The 16,900-nt window shown below is 38.8% G+C and overlaps 1 protein-coding gene across 1 annotated transcript in view; it reads right to left on the bottom strand.

The window, feature by feature from the left end:
• Positions 1-1,934, bottom strand: part of LOC124159311 (probable chitinase 10) — a 76,868-nt gene extending 74,934 nt beyond the window's left edge. The window contains exon 1 of the mRNA XM_046535054.1: positions 1,526-1,934. The gene's annotated coding sequence lies outside the window, so the exon portion shown is untranslated. The remainder of the gene's footprint in view (positions 1-1,525) is intronic.
• Positions 1,935-16,900: the final 14,966 nt, after the last annotated feature.

The raw sequence follows: 16,900 nt of genomic DNA, 5'->3' as shown, positions 1-16,900 counted from the left end.
GAAAAAATTTCAGAGAAATTTAGATTTTACTGTGACAATTCCCTTGGAGGAGGTACACTTAAGACCGTATCTGTCAAAAATGTCTATAGGGTTTGAACCCCTGCACCTCCCACCCACTCCTTAAAGCCAATGAAATAGTACTGGGTTCAGATTCGGTTGACCTTATCGCACATCTCTAAAGAAATAACTCGTGGTGTGAGGTAGTCTATTACCTCCCACCCTAAATTTGTGAACTCCTCACGCATGAAGCTTAATCCGCATTGAGATCAACCCTCACCTATCATAGGCCAAACGCAATCAGTGTTAGCAGTCGTTCCAGTGAGCTGTTTCATAACTTTCATAATTTTTGCATGCACCTATAGCTAAAATAACATTTTCCTACCCACTACACGATATTGAATAGCATGTATGAAGTTGATTTATTACGATTAGACAAAATACCACCGATTCTTAGCTAAAAACACATACTTACACGTATCATAACATAGCATGATTTATAATTTTTTATCGGCTTTAAAAGTAATATAACGACTGAATAAAATATATGAATATAATTTACTCTGCTGTCTAAATCGAGAAAAAAATTTATTGGAGGTGTGGATTATAGAATGGGAATCAGACAGGCAAAAAAATACACAAGAGTAAAAATACTATTGCTTTCATAGTGAATTTTCTGCATAGCTATTGATTCCTCAATGCCCGGAAATGTCGCATTACTGAGACGATTTTTCCCGAACATGCCAAAGAAAGCTATTCCATTAGAGGTGCCACACCAAATGAGTGAAGCTTCCGACCTCTGCAGCGCAATTCGTCGGCGGCCACCTGTGAGACGAACTTGGCTTCTGACTGACGAATAGCCTTGACGTCGCGCAGGGACCAGCCGTTTGAAGAATACACAACTCAGCTGCATTGAGAACTCAAATATCTTCTCTAGAACGTGAGAATTCCGCTTTATGCTGATGGTGACAAGATCGGAGACTTCAACGCCCTAAATGTAGTTAATGGAATAATTGTATCGTTGATAAATTATATCATCGAAGTTAAAGATATATTTATACGTACTTTCCAGTTAATTTTCAGGACATTTCTTTTGGATCGGCTAACCCCTTGGACGCTGTCAAAATTTAAAGTCGCGCTACCGGTTTTGGAATAATGGCTAAAATAAAGCATGCATAAAATACATCAAGCAACCTTCAGTATATAAAAAGTTAAAATGTCATAGGGATCAAGCAGGGCTCTTTAAGGGGCAAAATTCACCCAAAAAATACAAGCAGCAGCCCCTGAGCGACCGTATTCATTTGTTTACATCAAAAATCTCGCGCTTTGGTTCACCATCGATATAAAACGAAACCGTAACCCCAAGCAAAATTATTGGTTAAATGGTTCATCGGAAAAAGTACAAGACGGCACTAAAAACTTTCATCGTTAGTTGGATCCGTACAGACACCCAAAATCCTATGGATACCGCCAACAAAACACACACATAAATCAGAGGGAACTGAGGAAATAATAACTTCCTTCCTACCTTTGTTTCGGGCACAAGCCCCTCCTCGTCGTTCTCTGTTTCCCCTCGCCCAGGGCACTACAAAACTTCGGTCCTTCGTCACAGAGAAATGTTTCGTTTCTTGTCCACCCACACACTAAACAGTCATGGCAGCTGAACGTACTCGCAGAAGCAGAAGAGGGTTAATAGACCCTCACGAGACAAGACTGCCGAACAGTGTGTCTCTCTCCGTTTAACGGTTCTAGGAACGAAAAGTCACTTCCCCTTCCCGAAGGTAGTCCACACCCACCGGCGCTGCTCCCGCACTGGGTAAGACACGCTCCTCGGCCACGACCGAGTGCTCTGTTGGTAGGACTCACTGGCACGCAACTTGGATCGCCGCGTGCGTTCCTCTTCGCAGTGGGCGAAGTGTGGGGGTCGTGAAATGCGACTGGAGCCCTAAGAGGGGCCTCCGGTGCCTTTTTATAATGATCGGTAGGGGGGGGAGTTACCTCTTTCCCCTATCATTTTCCCCCATTCCCCTCACACACACACACCTCTTCTTCTCCGAGAACTCTTTTTCGTTTATGAGAGCTGCGTGGAGAATGGGGAAGGGATCAAGGAGGAGGAATCAGAGAGAGAGGGTGGGGGTCCGGAGGGAGAGGTGGTCGGGCGCGACAATTGACACTCGAAAAATCTTCCGCCCTTCCCACCCCTCAAGCATTGCGTGACGCTGCCGTTGCTGCTTCCCTCCCCGACCTTGAACCCTCGCGCTGCTACCGACGGCTCCGCCCAGCCAATCGGAGGGTCTCCTTCGCGAACGACGGTGGTGGTTGAGGTGGTCTTGCTGGAGATCAGCGGTCAGCTGGAAGGAGAATCGCGAATGGTGTGGAAGGAGGAGCCGGCCCCCAGCGGGGATGCCGCTTGACTTTAAAAGAATCGCAAAGATTCGAGATTTTCTTTAGGCACCAGAAAGTCGCTTTTCTTACACCGCAAAAAATGTACTCCTAGATGTAATGTCAGGTTTTTTCCCAACTAACAATGGCAGTGAAGGTTTCTCGGGTCTGACACCGGGCAAGGTCCTCTATATCTCCTTCCGACGTTTCGATGAGCAACTCGCCCATCGTCCTCAAGTTATAAAGCATATGCTGGAATTCAAATCCCTGAGTCCCTGAAGGGGATATGGAAGTCCTTACCCGGAGTGAGACCCGAGAAAATTTTACGGCAACTGTACGGCTTTGCCCAACATGCGGGATTGATGACGATGAATCTTACGATATAAGACCTATTTCCAACTGCGACATGCACGGCTTGAACATTTAAGCCTTAATTTCTGTGAAACTGCTCATTTAGGGACTCAATCAGAAGGTTGATTTGGATGAGTATGGGTAGAGCTCATCGCAGACTAAGCCATAGGCGTAAGAGTAACATACAGTCTCTGTAGGGGTTCTAATTCCTTTCCCTTGGCCATGTTGCACATCGAGGAATATTTGTTTAGGATTGTCCAAAGGCTTGACCCTAGATTTGAACCCGAGACCCTCCGATCAGGAGCCCAACGCTGAAATTAGACCACAACGCTCCCAATTTCGTAAGATAACCGCGCTTAAATGTTGATGATGATTTCAGCTCAGGATAAAGTTTTATAAAAACGAGGGACACCGCAGGGGCTGGGCCGGTGATACGGTACCAAATTGCTAAATGGACGAATGCTGGTGGGAATACGGTTCCCATTATTGTCGAAATTTTAATAATAACATTTTAAGTTGGGGGCACGTATGTAACCAAGAAGTTTAATGCCCTAAACTTGAATGTATATGCTCACATTATAGAGACACGAAAAATTTATACTAAATCATAAGAGTAAGAATAAAATACGCGCTACACATCAGCGCTTCTTTCGTGCACAATTTCCCTAAACCTCTCCCAAACGAAATTGCGCAGAATAATGTAAATTCCTTTTCGGCTCACCGAATAACCGACCAGTGGGAGAAGTAAATGATTTTAATAGAGTTGTTAACAGTAGTCGCCATACAATGGGGTGGTTCACTCAGACCCGAAATCACAATTTATTGAAATAATTCTTAACATGGATGGGGATGATATGTTAGGCTGAAAAAAATATTCTCTATTCTATCATTTTATCATAAATTAAAAATTAAAAAAATGCGTTGTCCCACTGCTGTTGCTGCCCACTTCTAAAGAATTAGTGACATCATTAGAGTTTCGGCTCATTAACTCGTTCAGAAAAAAACCCGATCCTTGACCGAAAGATACGCCCGCTAGAGGTTAATATAAACGAAATACGTGGTATGGATGCGGAGTAGCGGACAAGCAGTGAGCCACTCGGCAAGAGTCGGCGATGACTTAATTGCGAATAGAAATAGAGCTTTGTGAAATTTGAGAAAGAATAGCAGCTTTTTTGCTCTGCTATACGTGCGCGGTACAAAGTACTTAAGTGTAGCCCTAGAATTTGTGTTTGGTATCCATTGGTATTTTTCAGTTGTGAAAGGTAAGATAACTGGAAACTGATTTTATCTTTCTTGCGAAGGCAATGACCTTAGTACTTTCGGCAGCGCTCCTCAAACAACATAACGGATTTAACATATTTCTAGGTAAAAGAGTCGACAGTGTTTATCACAGGGAAAATTAAGTCTTATACGCTGGTAATTAATAGGAGCCTGAATTTCATCACGTCACGGATTCTTTGCATTGTATCACAGAAGATAACTTAGAAATATTAGAGGATAGGATGGGTTTACTGAACGAGCATTATTTACGGCTACCTGGATATTCGAAATACCACTAGGTATAAGCGAGCAGTACTTTTTGATATCGAGTCGAGTTGAAAACTACTCGCCAGTATCGAGTCGAGTTCGGTTAATTCCTCGATCAGGCAATATAAAAATGCATGCTCCAACATATTCTCATTTTTCCAATGCCCTTGAGAATTTTCTACTCTGAAGTTTTAGCTTGATGTATAAATGGAAAAATATTAAGGGTAAGTAAAGGTAGAAAAGTAGGGTAGGATATAAAAGTATCGCATAAAGGTCGTTTTACACAGGGAACGTCATTGCGCAATCTGACGTATGTATTAAGGCGCAGTCAAAATTGTGTCGTGTAAAGCGGTGAATTACAGGGAAAAAATCGAGAATCCGTGGATGCGAAATGGCAAAATAGGACCTGCTCTAATTCCGAGCTCGCATTCTCGCAATTTCATTGAATGTTTTCAGTCTTAACCTGCGCAATGACGTGCCCCGTGCAAAACGGCCTTAAGAAAGTATGAGCGATACAACAGTCCACTAGGATTACTCCGAATACGGTCGGCCCCCGCGGCTGACGGAAAGGTATTCGGCGCTCACGTCGACTTCTATATTGGTTAACTGCTACCGAGGACTGCCTACTGCTGCTCCTCTCTGCTGCTACGTATACATCAAGCTGAAATTCCCGGGCCAAGGCAGTAACAAGGTTTATCGACTTTACAAACGATTTTATTACGTGAGTTTCATGATAGCGCCTCCTGTCGGCATGTTTACTGACCTTACTGGTCTCGAAGGCTCTGAAACCAAGACTACTCGATTCGACACGACGCGATGTTCGTGATACTACTGAAAGTACTCGAGTCGAGTACCAACTGCTCGACTCGACTCGAATTTTCGAGTTCTCGCATATCCCTAAATACCATAGATATGTAATACACAATAACAATTTTTTCTACAGAGGATACTTCTTAGTGCATCGCCTGCAGCTATTACGATAATGTCCTCACTCGAGCGGGAAATTCAATGCGCGGAATAGAGCAAGCAAATAGTAGGGTGACAACACGGAGTATGGAGAGCGTCTCGGTCTCCGAAACCGTTGGAACAATGTTAGTCCTGACCGGTGAAAGGCCAGGACAGCGATTACTATCGTTGATCATTTGGTAGGATGTACCGGAGGGTAGGAACGCTTTGAAATAAAATTAATCATTGAGTTCTAACTTTGATAAAGAGTAATGTATAACGCTGGCGTTGATTGGTATAAAGGTGAAATATATCGATTTTCAGGAGGCCAGTGCAAATTTTCACGAAAAAATACAATAGTTCCACGATTTTCACGACAAACACACTTTCATGAGACACAATATATCGGGTGAAGACTGACAGATTGCAATTTTTCCCCTCGATCAACGTCTAACGTAGGGGCAATTGCATAGTTACCCACGAAAAAAGTCCTTCATCATAAAAATTAACGTCTAATTTTGGTAACAAACAGTAGACAATTTCATCTCATGTTACTGTCATCATTGACATAGATTCCGTAAAAACGCATAGTTACAATATGCAAAAATTCAATGAGTGCAAACGCTGTAGAATATTTTGCCCCTCCTCGGAGAACACATAGTGAGAATTAACAACTTATTTTTATTTGTAAAATACTGAAAATAACAGTAAAAACTGCAGCTTTTTAATAAGACCGGGTGGTTTGAATAACACTACAGTGAATAATGCACGATTATTTGGGGCAAATTCTTGCTTTCAGGGAGCACTTCATTATCGATCGAAATAATACAGGTGATGTTCACTCGTCAATACAACTACGAAAACTGTACATTTTGCGTGTTCCATCGCGTATGCATTTTCCCGCCCTCACTTTTCCTTCTATTGTGAGACTAGTTCTCTTGGTAAGGTGCGAAAGATTTTTCGCACAAATTGTGCATTGCGGATGGCTCCGTAAAGACATCACCATGGCTAGTCCCGGTATTCTTAAACTCATGCTAAGGGTTCGACGCACTACCTAATGGTACCTACCTCATCCCAGAAGAAAACAGCTTATTTATCCGCGACGAAAAAGACAGCTTATCACAGATAAGGACCGGGTGATTTAGTAGTGGTTAGTTCTCGCGGTGAGAAGCGGAGAACGTCTGAAAGGTAAAGATAAGACGACGCCCGCGCAAGAAAGCTTACGAGGAGTCATTCACGTCTAAGCGGTCAACGTCACTGGCAAGCCGCGACGCTCGACTGAAAACGCCGAAAGGCTTTGACGGTCTCATTGTCCTATCATATTTGAATTAGCTCGACAGCAACTGATCACAAATATTAGCCCAATACAAGTTATGGATCAACAACGCAACCTGACAAACTCGCTCTTGCTGACCATTAAGAATTTATACGAATTTAAAGGAGACAAATTCAAGTCTTGGCTTGTACACATCATTCAGAGCCGAAAATGAATTCACTTTTTGAAACAAAATTTAATCAACCGCCCATGAGTTTCATACGTACAGATTTTTGTGTCACACGAATCAATGAGGTAAAAAGTGGCAAAACCTTGATTAATAAAATGATACTGAGAGGGATATTTAATATTAATAATTATTTTTCAAATAGGGTTTTCGTTTTACATTTTCAATCGATTGCCGATTAGCCGTAATTCCATAGAATGGATTCCATGATTTCGCAAGTACAGCTTTCAATCAGGAAAAAATATTACCGCGCAAATCATAATCGCTCCAGAAAGCGTATGACGGGTAACAGTGAGGAGAGTTTTTCTCGTCCCAAATATGTGGAATGTTTAAGATGAATCTTTCCTATTAGAGCTAACACTGAATTCCTATGAATCACGTTAAATATATTACAGTTGCGAAGATGTGTTTAGAGTGAAGTGTAACTTTGTAATGCAATACACATGCACGCAATAAAATATCTTCATTATAAAATCAGCCATTGTCTTCAGGTCACCATTTTTTTTCTAAATACGATAAGTTTACATATGTGTGACCGAGAGTATGACTGGAAGTGTAAGTTTACCTACATAAGGAAATTCCTTTCCATGGAATGCCCGTGATTTTTTAGAGAGAACTAACTAGAGCACAGAAAAATCCACTTACGGACTGAAATGGATTATACGCCAATAACCATCACTGAAACGCGAGCCGAGGGTCAGGAGCATCAGAATTGTGAGTATATTGTCGCTATGGCTTGGCAATGATAGTATATAAATTATAGCTAAAATAAATAGAAAAAATAGTAATGGTTAAAAACATAAGCAGTAAAGATTTTAAGATCCAATTTTCGCCAATCGATCACCGCCAGATTCTTACAATATATGTCTCGATGACTTCAGCATTAGCACTCAGCATTTGCTTACTTAACAACTGAAAGCACCTTCAATGGATTTAACTAGATCATAGATTCTAGAGGAAAATAACCTTACAGGATAAAATACGTATTGGCTTTTGAAACTTGATTCCTGAAAACTTCGCAAGCTTTCTCAAGGGTTAATGAACTAAAGTAATTCAAATTTAGATGGCGGTAAATTGTGGAACTGCTAGATAGATAACATAATCACAGAAAAAAGTTTGCAAGCCCAATTTTTTTATTAACTGACCCATGAATCGATAAACTATGAGTAAACCTTAATAATGACATAACTTGTATAAACCTGGGAAGGTAAATCAAATATCTGTGAAAAATACAAACTATGTCACCGAACAAAATTAATTGTAGCATGCATGAGTTATCACTTGTTCATATAATGAATAATCAGGAGAACTCGCATTAACCGTAAACATAGGCTACCGACTGGGAGAGAAATTCACTGGCCCACAATGTCATGGACGAATCTGCTTCTAATAAAGATATTCTCATAAGAGTTCAAGTGATGATCTCTCATTAAAAAAAAGTATCCCATTGACATTCTTTTAACTCTTTTAAAAAGGAATGTAACTCTATGAATTTCCATTTCCAAGGCAACTGATTGTTGATTTGATGCTTGAGGAATGTGACAGAATTAAATTGGTACTTGACAAGAAGGTAACTTAAGGAACACACATTAAAAGTAACTGAGAAACTTAAGAAAAGCTTTTTGTAGAGCAAGGAATGAGTAACTTAATCTCCCATCATAAGAAACATCGATTTCGCGCTCTCCACGTGACATTCATGCAAAAACGAAAATTCTAAGTTTACATCATCTTTACTCTGCAATATCCTTGGCATTGAAGAGCCAAAACATAATTCACCTCGCAATAATGACGGTTTTATGCCTCGGCAGCCCGTTCCAGGCATACTTTCTTTCCACGCAAGGGGCGAACAATGCGATGCTAAGGTGGCTCAAAACAGCGCCCCCTGATTCGCAAATGATCTTGAAGTTTTTTTCAACAGCACCCACTGGAGGGCCTCCTCCTTCGAACCCCGTATGCTTTAGACGCCGCCACCTTCTTCCCCCAGCAATAGCACCCCTACTAGCGGACAGCAGCCAGCAAGCCAGGACAACAGCACCCTTACCGGCAGTATAAGATACTCGATCTTTTCACCAATCTCACTCCCCTGCATCGAAAATGCAAAAAACACGTTCATAATTACGAAGGATAATGCACGAATAAAATACCAAACATAGAATCTGTAACTAGCTCAAATAATCCAGAGAATCATTTTCGGTTTTTACAACTGACTGACGACGACGGGAGATCAAAGGATATCTTGACTTTCTCTAAAAGGTAACATATAGGAGGGACGGAAAGGAGGATAACGGAAAGAAGGGAATGAAGGAATAACTTGTACGTAGAATGCTTATTACATCATCCCCCCTAATCCCATTTAATTCGACCATTATTATTGCAGATTTTTGCGGCGGATAGCCCGAAATATTGATTTGGGTTGAACTTTGAGATCCCCTTAATGTCCCCAAACATTAAATTATCTAGCATCATTCAGATGTATATTACTGTGGAGTTACCCATTTTATTCTACAGCAGGTGGAAAAATAAATCAATAATAGATGGAGGAAGTGGGAGAATTAAGCTTCCATATCTCTTTTTAGAGCATTTTACCGCTTCCTTTAAAACAGGATGGAATTGAACTGATTAGACTCAGGGCAAACTCAAAGGTCTCACATTCCATACATTCCGAGATTGAGGTACTGCCTCTGAAAATAAGTCTCGATTCATTGCTTTTTTTATAATGTGTACAGTGTGCACGTCAAACAGCCTCATGCAATACGCATTCATCTCAAACGGTTGTGCCTAACTCACTATTCTATAACTCAATCGCAGCTATCAGCTAATATTATTCAATCGCTGTACCTTTCCTCTCGGTTCACAATAACGGAAGGTAATTTCAAAAATATATGTTCAATGACTGATTCTGGATGCTCGAAAGAATATGCGATGAATGGAATGCGTTGGAAGGATCAATTCTACAACGGATTGACACAGGAAGGGATAACTCATTCACTTCACTTCATCTCGGCGAAGCCAATACCTAATTAGTAGAGAAACGGCACCGTTTAAAGTTTCATTCAAGCGCATTCGAGCTTGTCCGACGTTCAATTCGTCACGCACGGTCTCTCACCATCCCATTGACCTTCCCCTTTTCAAAGGAACCTGCGGTTCGCGAAGGGCTGGGAAGCTAAATCGTAAACCCTTAATAGGAATTTGATATTTCGGTCCTTAATTAAATTGAAAGATTGACAACCTCGGTTGAGTAAACATAATAATCCTTCAATAAGTAGCAGAAGAACCATTGCTAAGAAACCACGTTAAATTCTACTTCGATCACAAGCTCAAAGAGATCCGGAAATTATCCAATAAATATTTAATATGGGAAAAGAGAATCCAATATTATAACTTTGACTGGGATAAAGCCCAGGAGCGTGGAGTAAATTTAAAAAAAAAGAAAAATTTATAGACGCTAATACATATGAAAAAGGGAATCACGCACGAATTTCCTAAATGAAAATAATCAGTTTATATCAAATATTAAGGATGGAATATCCTGAGGTTTAAATAACTTCCACAAGGCTTGTACTATTCATATTTCATTGATATAAATAATAAAAGAAACTACATATAACAGTTTCATTATTTTCAACAAATGCAGGGGTTTTATGAATGGAAGGCACAATATGAAACCTTTTGAAATACGAGGAGCTAATTTATTACTCCCAAATGAATTTACCAATTTCCCTGATCAATTGATCGCCTTAACGACGCCATTTGATGGAAGATTAATTTCAATCAAATAGATCCATCATCAAAACTTTGGAAAGATTTGATAAGCCTCGAAATATACAAAATAAAACATTGTGATAATACGATTCAGTGAGAACATAAGCGAAGGGGAATATAATATTTTCTCCAGGTTGTTTCGAAGATTTTTCCGGTTAAAATAATTCCCAATTTCAACTGTCATTAGCCAGCCTATAATACATCGATAAGATATGGGAACACAGTGAGCGAAACGACACATTGCGGTGATAATTATTCGAAACAGTAAATTATAGGAGAAAGATTACATTTAATTTACACTAGGTTTATTGACATTTGTAAATTATACTCGACGAGCCCTACACACAGACATCGAGTAGATGAGAACATTTCTCTCTGAGAACGAATTTAAGAGTAATTAATTAGTCACTGGCATTTTGGAAACGTTAATCCATGCCGGTATCAATTTTGTGTGCCAAGGATTCTGCGTTTCCCGCCTTAAAAATATCATGTTGTCGACCTTCTTCAAGGTTGCGGAGCCTAATGCCTTAATTATATGAGATTAGTGCCAATCCTTTAACGATAATAATGACGCTAACAAAATAGAGATTGGCAAAAAGAAAAAAAAATCGTGGAGAAACTGTCGGAAAGAAAATAAATTTACGAAGGAAAATAATTCCTACCATCAGAAATAGCATCGAGTGGATGACTTACCAGAATAAATTTTAAGATCTTCCCCGAAAATTTCAAATTTTTAAGAATACGTGTTCTTCAATTCTTGGTTCATCTCAAGTTGGTTCTTTAGGGAGCATTGGAAATAGAAAATTTAGGGTGATTAGGCTCAAATTCCATTTGTTAATAGTGTGGCATTCAAAAAATTGTACTTGTTGTTCTTCTTATTTCCTCTTAGATATGTACGCATTGATTCATTAAATTTAATAATTATTTTACCAAAAAAATAGCCAATTAGTAACAATATGTTTTATACAATTTAATAAATATTAATGGAAACAATAAAGTAGACTACCAAATATTTCTAAACGAGAATAGTATTTTACTGTGTCCTAGATTGCTAAGACAAAGAAATAATGCCTAGAATGTTCCAACTAAAATATCCTAGTGTAAACCAGCTCAATGTAAAGTAATGAGAGCTAAAAAATAATAATCATAATCTAAAATAGAGTAGTGAGCTAAAATTTCAATAAATTCATCCGGATGATACGAAGCAGTGTCATTCATTGATTTGGAGTGAAAAGGGATCTTGATTACAAATTATTATGACTAAAACTGACGTAATCATAAATTAGTTCCAAAAACATAACACGCGTCAACAAAACTGAGCGAGTAAAATTAAAAATACGAAGAAATTGTTTCACTTGGACGTTACATATGAAAGAATAAATTAGGGCCTTTTGAAATAAACTGAAAAGTTACGGAGTGAGATCACGCTTCGATATGCTCACAACTAATATAAGTGATCTGCAAAACTGACATACATGTAAAAATTAATTCAAGTTAATAATCGTGCTAAAAATTCCTCTGATTGTTTAAAACTATTTTGCTTTTTTCCACCGATTAATCAATTAACAAGGTAAAAACGCATATTGTTATGAAATCCCCAACTGCAAAAAGGATCGTCTGTTCAGTCAGCAAGAAACCTTGGATAAGTGGTAGAAGTTGACAGCAGATCATGAAACAATAAACTTTGACAAAATGCTTCCGAAAAAAAAACAAGAAATGCGAATATTTCATAAGGAATGGGGATTAGAACTTGGTCCATGGAAGTAAGGATAAAGAAGTCATCACAAAATTAGCATGCCTTAAAAAAATAAATGAAAATTTAAGCATCTGAAAAAGCGACGGTTACCTCAATAGCTAACATTTCCGATACATTGGAAATCTAAAAAAGTAATCAAGCGTGAGTAACAACTTCAGCGTGATAAAAAGCGTTAGGACCAACGAGACACCATTTTTATTAGAACACCACTTACAATCGGCATTCACTAAAAAAAATAGCAAGCTGCGAAACATACAATGAGCCCAGCAATACCATACATTTCTTTTCCCAAAGTTTCGTGCATGAAATACTAACATTCAGATTCTTTTTATATTCCGAATCTGCTCATCAATTGAAAACAGAAAATAAGTGCCATTCAATGGTCACCACAACAAAGCTTCCTTTCGCGGTTAAGGCCGTCGGAAGACATTGAAACACTTTATTGCGGCTATCGAAAAGAGAAATCTCTTCACCGGCACCAAGATCATCTCCGTTGCGTAACGACGCGTTCGAGAGAGTTATGTCTGCCGATCTGCTCTCACCAGGCGCTATCCCGTGGCAAGCGACCCTATTATCCGCCTCTCAGAGCCAACCATAATTCATTGAGGATACGAGAATCACAAGGAAAACAGAGTGACGCGATCTGAGTGCTGAAAAGGTGGAATCAGAGACCCAACAAACTTTGCGAATATTTCTCACAGAATTAAAAATTTACCATCCACTAAATTTCCATGATATATCATCCATGGCCGATGAGCATCCATGAAAACATTGAAACGCACCAAAAGAACGGTACTTTTTTGCTCGACAAAATAAACAGGATGATAATTAATGACGCTTACAAACGGAGAAACGGAAATTGATCTCATAGTACTGAGCTCAAAATATACTATAGGTATCAACGAAACGCCGATTAAAGGCTGAATAATCAATGAAGGAATAGTAAAATAAAATAAGCACTTTCAAAACATGATATATTAGCACCCGAACTTCGGATTTCGCAACTACGATATAGATTTCGCATAATACGATTCCGTTTCAATGTCTAACTACGTATAAAAATCATTCACATTAATATCCAACTGTATAAAATTAAATCAGAAATAAATAATTATTTTAATAGCTGTAATGACAACCAAAAAAAGATCAAAGTCATGAAAATATAAATACAAGATAGTGCACACATATTATAATGGGCTAATAGTATACAAAGATATAATGAAGAATGATAAGTTTCAAACTAATATTTTCCACTTCAGGAAGGCCAGCATAAAATAGCCACAAATATACATTAACCACATAAGGAATCTTTGAAACAAAATAAAGTTAATTAAATCCGTACCTCATCAAACACTAAATAATACAGTAAATAAGAACATCACCTGAAAAAATAACAAGATGTGTTTGGAAACAGAAGGGCTAAAATTTAATCCAAGAGATTCCTCTTCGCCATTTTACTATTTTTTATACCTATATTCTGTATTTAGTTAATGTGACAACGACATCCATCGAGTTACAAAGGAATTGTAAGTAATATTGGAATCAAAATACATTATACTTGTCAATACTCATTCGTGTGTTACGATAAACCTATTTTCAAGCTTCAGAGTCGCATCTCATGATAACGAACATTAGTTTGCCCACATATAATAAAATATAACATTATTCTATCCATCTACACTAGTTATCTCTGATTTATTTTCTTCCCTCTTGAATCTATTAAAGCCTATCAACAACAAATTGCCATATTGGTAGAAATTTTTTCCAAGTAGGATTAATGTATACGCTAGACATTTAAATCGTGCAAGTGCTGATCAAAAGTAAACCTTTATTCATGGACGAAAAGTTTCTCTCAAATTTGCAAAAATAATTGACTTGAGTGAATAAATAAAAAAACCACGATGGTATAATCGGCAAATGACCCCCCGTCATGAACGTCTTCGCCAAAAAATGACCCTTTCCAGTTCAATTGTTCCTATCTGTAGATTGACCACAACACAAAACCTCAATTGATGCACAACACAAAAACTGGAAAACTGAAATACAATTTGATGCTACTGACGCGCCGGTAGAAATAGAGTATTTAACCCGGAGGGAATCCCGAAAAATATTTACCAACTGGAAAACTGTTATTTGGTAATAATTATGTGACTACATTCCCGTAACACGAACGATTCACTCTCGGTGGCATTTCGGTGAAGATCACTCGATCTCGGTAGATTCCATTTCAAGCGGACTAAGACTTCCGACTTGGCCGAGACAACTCGACACGGTGACCGCCTGCCAGAAAAACGCCTTCGGGGCACGGCTCCGTCACGGGCTCACGTCTACTTCGACGCCGTGCCGTGCCACGGGAAGACAGTTTGGGTGGGAGGAGGGACCTCGACCGCTGCAGTTCTCTTATAATAAAAACTGACCTCTTCTCCTTCCCCATGGCCCCCTTGCTGCGCCCGGTGTCCTTTCTTTTCCTCCGCGCTCGCCAACTCCCTCACATCCTCCCGGTGACTTACGGTTCGTCCAACGCGTGCCAAGAATACTAAGGACCGACTCATTATTATCCAAGGGATACTCGACGAGGGCCTGCGCTAACCACTGTGACTCACTCCGAAATTTTCCTCGTACTGCCCCCATGAGTAGCAATTCGTAATGGAAAATAACCCACTCTCAATATAATATTCGTGTTCAAGATTACTTTCCGGTGACTGTCACTGTTTCCTCTACGGAAGGTGATATAGCGATCACCTACAACACAATATTCACGCTAATCGGGCTATGAAAATTTCTGAGGAAGTCCGCAGGCTGATTCTTCGACCAAGATGAGTTGCAGATTAAAATGGACTTTCGAGTTTGTGGTTAGGCCTAATAAAAATAACGACGAACTTCCGTTTGCCATTGAGTCAACGAAGATATTGGTCACGGCTTTGGAACCTAGTAGACCACAATAGTCACTTTACAGATATGAATTGGTATTCTCATCCAAAAAGAAAAAATACCTAGACAAAATAACTATCAGTATCCTGAAATAGGGAAAGTAATTTAACTATGGAATGAAGAAGCATTCAAAAGCGAAAAAATCTCAGAATATAGGTTAAGAAGGAGCGTTTTTAACGCATAATATAGGATTTTTTAACCACACAAAACTTCATAAAAAGAATTCTAGAGGATCAAACGAAGAAAATACTCTAACTAGCTCTATTTTCAGGGATTATAAAAAAATACTCCGTGCACCCCTGACACAATTTTGTTGCTGCTGTTCGTGAGGGTATTTTGATTGTACCTTAACAGCAAGAACTTATATTATTTTATCATATTGCAGTACATACAATAATCACAATTGAGGGGTTTAGAAGCCAAGAGGTACAAGTGATTTATTTTTGTAAACAGAGTTAGTTACAGAAATTAGGTAAAGTAGATAAACGAGATAACTTGTAATTTAGTAGTGTATCTGATTTTCAGTTCAATATCAGCACAGAACGGAGACTCATTCGTATCCCTTGGCAACCCAGTTTTGTACATTTCTTCTAAAAATTAACTGTGCCTAACTCTGTTTAGAAAAAATCACTTGTACCTCTTGGCTTCTAAACCCCTCATATATTACCATTTATTTACATATTACTTTATGTATTTACACATTACTTTATCATATTGCTCATAAAACACGAATAATTTTATTTCCTATCTACGAAGCTCCAATTTAAAAATGCTGCGTAAAATTCATCTGACAGCCTCAGTAAGTTGTAGTTTTATACCATACATTTACGAACGGAAACAACTTACATAAGTATTAATTTTTTTACATAATTAAGTGAAAAACGACCTTCATATAACTGTTAATTCCTGAAAGTTACTGGTAATATAAAAATCTTCGTTTCTTTCTCAGTGTCCGGAGATATTGACGATTCCCTACGTCTGAAAAACATAACTATTTTTCACTCGGTCATTAAAGTCACCCGTTGCCTCAAGTCTTTATTACCTCGATTTAATCGATAGAACCACCTACGTTACCGCTGAATGGCATGCTGTGAGATAACGGGGTGCCAACACTTCTTGAGCATCTAGTTTAATAACCCCGTCGATAAATAGTCGCATGAGGATCTGCATCTAAATAATACCCTGTGAGCCATCTGTAAGGTGTTTGGAAGGGGGTCACCAATCGCCAGCGCGTAAGACAGCACCCATATGCACACCATACGGTCATAATAATATTACGCATAGTAACAAAAAGATACGTGCGCATTCGTATAAAAGCCAAAAACTTGCCAACAGTTAGTAATTCCTACAGTAAATCAATGCAAGGTTAGAAAAATGGAAAAATAAAAACATGCAATCAATCGTCCTAACGAGTGAAGCCATTAATTTTATTGATTGAGTCACCGTTGGTATCCCAGGTGGTACTAGAAAAGAACGGAATTTAAAATGCCTCTGTATTGCAGTCTATTTCCTTTCTTTTCTTCTCGTGATCACGTCCACCATAGTGTGACAGTAAGCGAACGTTATTTTTCATGATGCCTGAGAATAGCTCTCTTCCGAATCTACTCAATAAATTTAGCCTATACTTGACTCTATTTTCCTGTAATTATTACCACCTTAACACGCCTCACATTTATGGATGGATGGGTTGAGAACACGCAGAACATTTTTTCAAAGTCTCCATTCAAAAATACATTGCATTTAGGTG

The sequence above is a fragment of the Ischnura elegans genome, chromosome 5, assembly GCF_921293095.1.
Source record: "Ischnura elegans chromosome 5, ioIscEleg1.1, whole genome shotgun sequence".
In the NCBI taxonomy this organism is placed as follows: Eukaryota; Metazoa; Arthropoda; class Insecta; order Odonata; family Coenagrionidae; genus Ischnura; species Ischnura elegans.
The sequence above is the reverse complement of the archived record's forward strand: the minus strand, read 5'-3'. Positions and strand labels throughout refer to the sequence as shown.